The sequence below is a fragment of the Cavia porcellus genome, unplaced genomic scaffold (genome assembly GCF_034190915.1).
Source record: "Cavia porcellus strain 051 isolate PalLab524CR breed Dunkin Hartley unplaced genomic scaffold, mCavPor4.1 scaffold_6, whole genome shotgun sequence".
Classification (NCBI taxonomy): domain Eukaryota; kingdom Metazoa; phylum Chordata; class Mammalia; order Rodentia; family Caviidae; genus Cavia; species Cavia porcellus.
Genome location: NW_026947489.1, coordinates 37,861,478 through 37,867,010, shown reverse-complemented (window position 1 = coordinate 37,867,010; position 5,533 = coordinate 37,861,478). Strand labels below are relative to the sequence as shown.

Below are 5,533 nucleotides of genomic sequence, written 5' to 3'. Positions count from 1 at the left end.
ATGCTATGGCTATTGACACAATTAGATTGCAGCCGGCAGCTGGACCTTAAAGAACTCTCTGTAATGTCCTGAGGTTAATCATGTCTTTAAAGAACAGCACATTTTATTACAAATAGCCAGATGAGGGTAGGGGAGGGGGTTACAGGAAACTGACACCTAAGGCTTTTACCCTTTTCAGGAAATTGAAACTTAACCTAGAAAGATAAGAAGGGAAGGGGAGGGGGAGGCAGTAAGATGCATACAGAACAGAAAATGAGGCGCAATGGTTAAAACTGGGTTACAACAAAGTCAGATCTATTTCTAATGACAACTTTATAGTGTCTATCTGTCACTCTGTCTTTGTCTCTGTTTCTCTCTCTGTCTCTCTGTTAGTCTGGTTAGATATGTTTTAATTATATAGCCACATTTTAAAAAATCATATTTCACTTTTTGGTTTATTGTTGCTACATTATAAATTTCTATTTCAAAGATTTCCCCCATTCTCATTATTATTTCTTTTCTTCTGCTATATGTTTAACCTAACTTCTTAATATACTAAGATAAAATTCTAAAGTAATGATTTACAGTTTGTCTCATTTCCTCATGTCAGAATTTATGGTTGGAACTTGGCCATGTCAATTGCTGGGATGCAAGGCAGAAGGACAATAATTTCAAGGCCAGCCTGTGCTACATAGTGAGCTCAATGTCACCCTTGATTACCTAGAAAAGCCACTTCAAAAACCAAAAAGGAAAAAATTGTGGTTTTCACTTTTTACCAGAATTGTTGCTGCATCTGAATTTTATGCATTTGATGAATTTTAATTTTCTTTCAGCTCAAAATATTTTATAATTAACAAGATTTATTTTGATCTTGAGTTATGTGATCTTTTGATCACATTTGTTTGAAATGTGTAATTCTCAGATAATTGGAAATCTTTCAAATGTTATTTTGCTATTTTTAATTTAATTATACTATTATCATAATTATTTCTTATGATTTCACTTAGTTTTACTATACAAGTTTAGCAAAATTTGTGGAATGCTCTAGAATATGATCTTTTCCATGCATATTTAAGAAAGTGTTTTTCTGTTGTTGGGTATGTTATACTATAAATGAGGAGAGTTGTCTAGTCTCCATGTATGAGTGCAGTTTTGTCTGTCATATCGCTTCTATCGATTTTTATCTCATATATACACATTCTCACTCCACTTAGATTGAAGATATTGTCATTTCAAACAAAATGATACAATTTTTAAGGGAAAGTAGTGAAAGGGGGAGCAAAAAGATAAAACACACAAAGACAGGAGACACTAGAATTGATTCATTTGAGATTAGATTATTCATGTCTACATCTAAAAATCTACATGAAATCTATGTGAAAGAAACTTTCCTGGCAGAAATCTAACAACATCATCAAAGTCAAAGTAAAATTTGGCCAGGCATGGTGGCTCACACCTGCAATCCCAGCACTCGGAGGAGGCTGGAACAGGAGGATTGTTATGAGTTTGAGAACAGCCTGCGCTACAAAGTGAGCTCAGGGCCAGCTTGACAACAACATAGAGATACCCTGTCTCAAAAAGACAAAAAAAAAAAAAAGTAAAATTTGACAGATTGTGCAAGGTCTGAAAACCTTGGGTGAGAAGGGGATATTACCCAACTAATGTAAAAAAATGTAAATGAGTTATTACTATTAAAAGCAAAAACTATAAATGATGGTAAACAGCACCATGGTAACAAATGAGACAGATTATAAGTAAAAGTATAAATAATATGAAAGGTACTAATAAACTATCCAGACAGATAAAGGAAGGCAACAGTCCAGCTATGAAAGGATTAATATAACTGCTACATATTTGTTATAACACATTAATGTAAATTTTGAATTAAGGTTTTATTTTTTTAAATCTTCCTTCTACCAGATGGACAGACTATACATCTGTCACATCTGTCCAATGTATAGATGACTAGACTTCTGTCCATCACAGAAGGGTAAATTAATAAGCAAGGTCAGTTGGAACAGAGAGTGAATAATGCCAAGGCCCAGGCAGCCGCCAGAAACAAAATGCATATCCATGGGTTCATAATGGTCAGGTAGTGCAGAGGTCTTCAAATGGGCACGTATCCATCAAAGGCCATGGCCATGAGCAGCACCATCTCTACACCACCAATCATGTGAATGAAGAAGATCTGAGTGATGCAGTCCCCAAAGGATATGACCTTGCACTTTTTAAAAAGGTCACAGATCATCTTGGGGGAAGTGACAAAGCAGGCTCCCAAGTCAATGGAGAGGCAAACCAGAAGGAAGTACATGAGGGAGTGTAAGTGAGGGTCAGTGGTCACAGAAAACACAAGGAGAATGTTTCCAATCACGCTTGCCACATAGATCACAGAGGTGAACACCAGGAGGAGAAGCTGGATCTCCCAAGAGCGAATGAGTCCCAGAAACACAATCTCAGACACCACAGAGTGGTTCCCTCCATCCAGTGATCCAGCCTATGAGCCTCCAACCAATCCAATGAGATCTAAAGCAACAGAGAAGATAGGACTATTAAGAATTATAGTCATATTAGTTATTTTATGAATGATAATTACTTGTTATTTCAATTTTTCACACATCCTGAATAACAATGCTAATAACAGTAATAATGTTATGATCATGAAAGCATCACCGTGGAGCAAATATTATACTTAGAACTATGACTAAAATCTTATTATTTTGCTAGAAGCAAGAAATTGTGCAGTATTTGCAAATGAAGAGTACAAAAGAAAAGTAATTCAGAGGTGTACAAGGACAAATTAAGCATCTATTCATATTTATCTCCCATATTTATCCCTATCTAGACTCATTTCATTTTTATTTTATGCTCCTTTTCATACCCACTTTTCCATAAAATTTACAAAGATGGAGTGAAAGGTAACTACGACTGATGGATACATCATCATCTAAGAGTCAGAGTTCTTCGAAATATGAAAATAAGCTAGAAATACAGAGAAAAGAATGAAAGAATACTATGTAGAATGAGATTAAGGTAAAGGAAACTAAAATTTTAAACATTCAACCTACATAAAAGAGAAGAAAAAGCATTATGCACTTTATCAAAGAATGTGCATTTATTTTCATCATGTTTCAGAGAATTTACTTATCTTCTAAATCTTCTCATTTTAAAAACTGTGATAAAAAAGTGACACAAATTCTCCATTTTAACCATTTTAAATGTACCACGCACTGATATAAGTATATTCATATTGTTCTGAAGCAGATCTTCAAAGCTTTTTTTATAATTTGAGGCTCTATGTCAATGAAGCAACTTCAAGCAAAGATCCTTTTTCCCATTTTTTAAATTTGAGTTACTACCATCTTCTTCCAGAAATAATTTATTGGGTTCATATACTTCATCTAAATGGATTCTTACAATACTTATCATTTTGTTATCAACTTTTTCACTTCCTAAAATATCCTCAACTTATCCACAGTCTTCCTTTTTTTCACAAGTTCTATCAAGATCATACCAATCCCTTTCCCGATCATAGAACTCAACATATTCACTGTAGCTTGCACCTGGAGCTACAAGATTTCTCTCCAAACCTAACAAATGTTAAAATATTTAGGATTTTTACCCTGTTTTCTGCCAAAGCACATGTCTATGTACCTATGTAAGATGCAAAGTATATTTTCAATTCATCCTTATATCTTAAAATACATATGGTTAGCACTGTACTTGTAAACAATAAGCTATTAAGTTGCTCTTTGTCATTGTCTCACATGCACCCATTTCCTTTCTGGTCAGTGGTACCTCTCTTTGAAGTATTCAGAATCAAGGTATATTATACAGAGGTAAAATTTCCTATGATAAATGTGATCATTATGTGTATCAGCCATGTACCAATAGAATTATTTTTTTTAAAAGTACTCAATGCTTCATTGTAATCTGCTTTGATACTTTGTGTCATCATGCTGATTATATCTGAAATCCACCCAGGTATTTTGTATTCCCAAGATAATTTTTTATCATGACTTTAGCTCATTATAAAATGATCAGAGTTACAAACCTCAGTGACATAGACCAGAATTTTCTACTTGGTTTTTATCACATCCAAAGTGTGTTTGCTTCTGATGAATGAGGTGGAAAGGGCAGAAAGAGTTTCATTTTGAGGGTTCCAAATACTCACCATGATCAGTTTAATGCAGATGATAAACCCTAAAAATGAATTCCTGAAGATTACTTTAGAAGATAATGAGATGCTGAAGAACAGGTTTACTGACATTCTTCTCCTTGTGAAGGCACAACTTCATAAATATGAAGAATTTTATTACAAAAATGCTCACCTAGCTAATAGCTTCATACAATTTAACATATCCTATGCCTCCAACTCTTTGGAAATACTCACTGTGTCCTGATTCCAACTCTGCCTGACCACCAGAGGGCTGAGCATTTCCATACTCAGCTAACTTCAGTGGCTTTGCCATCATTTCCTGAGCCCATCATCCACAGCCTAGAGGAACACATTCTCTTTTCTTCAGTTATTGGAAACCTGTGAGCCTGGGATGAGAAGACGAACCACTCCTACTGTTCAGAATGGAAAACCAGATGAAATGGAGGGAATAGGGTGAGGAAGACAGTGAATGAATGGATGGAGACTGCCATGCTACTAATCAGGCTGAAATATTCACTGATAAAAGGACACTGACATTTTTGTATGGCAAAGCAGAAACACCCAATGCAATGATACAACTTCAACCCAAGAAATGTCTTTGGATAACTTCACCATTAATTCTGTCAAAAAATGAAGACTCAAAAATGCAAACCTAATTGCTCATATTCACATTTGTGGCAGTAGTGGACACCAAAACCCAAACATCTGGACTCCTGATTCAGAAATTACAGATGCCACCCTTGGAGGAGCAAGATGGCAGATAGATAACAACTGGCCACACAGGCTCTCTGAGGTAATCAACTTAGAATTCAACATAATACAGAGTGGGGAGCCCCAAACAGAAGGAAATGAATTCTCTCATCCCAAGAAGAAATTAAGGTGACTTGCCGACCATCCGAGGTCCCGATGCAGTCCCGTCACAGCTTGCTGAGGTCCTGCCATGACTTGCCAAGATCCTGCTGTGGCTTGACGAGGTCCCACCATGGTTGAGGAGGTCCTGCCGTGACTTGCCGAACTATCCGAGGTCCTGCCGCTTCGGGGTTGAATTTGGGGGCCGGCAAGCCAAAGGGAAAGTTGGCAGGGTGCCTACATCGACCTGTGGTGAGTGATGGGAGTGGAGCCATTTCATAAATAGGGGGCTCCGGTGGACGACATTCTGGGACCAGGCAAGACTGGCAAGGACAAGGGGCAGCAGCAACTTCAGTCAATTGCTCCCTTCCAGAATGTGATTGGTGGAGTGAGCTAGGCCTGGGTCATGTGACCTGCCTGAGACTCAAAATCAAGTCCCTACAGTGGTGGCACACACTAACCACACTAACCCAGTGAAATATCAGAAGTTTGACTGACAGTGAAGGCCAAAGCAACTTGACTGACCTGGAAGGGAAGTGGTGCAAAGAA

General features: G+C 37.0%; 1 pseudogene; it reads right to left on the bottom strand.

Moving 5' to 3' along the window:
- Window positions 1-1,919: 1,919 nt before the first annotated feature.
- Window positions 1,920-5,119, bottom strand: LOC134476302 (olfactory receptor 4F3/4F16/4F29-like; annotated as a pseudogene).
- Between the last annotated feature and the right edge of the window lie 414 nt (window positions 5,120-5,533).